Here is a 1,388-nt window from a genome sequence, read left to right as displayed (position 1 = left end):
GGGAAAGGTATCTCACCTCTCTGAGGCTTAGTCACCTTAGCTTCTTAAACAGAATCCACTGCCATCAATCAACTTATACAGGGTTTCTAAGATTGCCAATCTTTACAGAAGCAGTCTCCCTCATCTTTCTCCCATGGTGATTTTGAACAGCCAACCTTTTGTTTAACAATCCAACACCTAGTCCTCAGTGCCATAGAGATCCCCTTATCTTTCTAGGGCTGTGGATATGTACAAAGCATTAACAGAACACTGATACATTCTGCTAAAAAAATCATAGCATTTCTTTTCCTAAGAAGAGCCCAGGGATGAAGCAAATGGTGAAGCACTCTTCTAGTAAACCCACCCAGCAGTGCCTCAGGAGACATGATTCTCTGCAGTATGTGCTTCTATACCTGTGTTGTCTTTGATCCAGGCACCAGAAATTCCCTCAGCTTCTTTCATAGGCAAATATGGGGAGGGCTTCCTTAAGAGCTTATTGTTATGGGGCTCACTCATTATAAAATTAGTTTCAGAGCCTAACCAGCAAGAGACTCCAGGTATAAGAACTCAAAATGAGAGAGTTATCTAATATTTGGGGGATGAATAGGGACTAAGCTAATGAACAGTCTTATTGTGTTATTGTTGTTCTTGGTAAGTGCCGTAGAGTCAGCTCCAACTCATAGCAACCCTGCATAGGTGGATTTGAACTGTTGACCTTGTGGTTTGCAGTCCACTGTTGATCCTACAGTACCACACCAGGAGTCCTTAGGTACTATCTATTTAGTACCGATTCATAGTGGCACTGTGACAAACAGAATGAAACCCAGTCAAGTGCCATTCTTACAATTGTTATGTTTGAGCCCATTGTTACTGCAGTTCTGTCAATCCATCATGTTGAGGATTTTCTCTTTGTTTTCTTGAACTGCCCTTTGAAATTTTACGTTCAGCTATTTTACTTCATCATTACTTTCAGTAACTTTAGCTTTTTAATGTTCAAGGGAAAGTTTCAGAGTTTCTCCTGACATCCATTTTGGTATTTTCTTTTATTCCTGTCTTTTCAGTAACCTTTTGCTTTTTGTATGAAGTGTATGAAGTGTGATGTCATTCCACAGCTCTCTGGTCTTTGCTTATTCGTGTCCAATGCATCAAATCTGCTCTTGAGAGGGTCTCTAAATTCATGTGGCATACACTCAAGGTCATATTTTGGCTTTCTTAGACTTGTTTTAGTTTTCTTCAGCTTCAGCCTGAACTTGAGCGATTAATGGTCCATTTAGCCTCCGGCAAAAATGTCACTTTAAGGACTAAGGTGTGCATAACCCAAGCACAGTATTTTCAATCACTTTATATGCATGGGAAAGTTGGACAATAAATAAGGAAGACCATAGGAAAATAGATGCATTTGAATTTTG

This window comes from Chrysochloris asiatica, unplaced genomic scaffold (assembly GCF_000296735.1).
Source record: "Chrysochloris asiatica unplaced genomic scaffold, ChrAsi1.0 scaffold00020, whole genome shotgun sequence".
NCBI lineage: Eukaryota > Metazoa > Chordata > Mammalia > Afrosoricida > Chrysochloridae > Chrysochloris > Chrysochloris asiatica.
Note: the sequence above shows the minus strand (reverse complement) of the source record.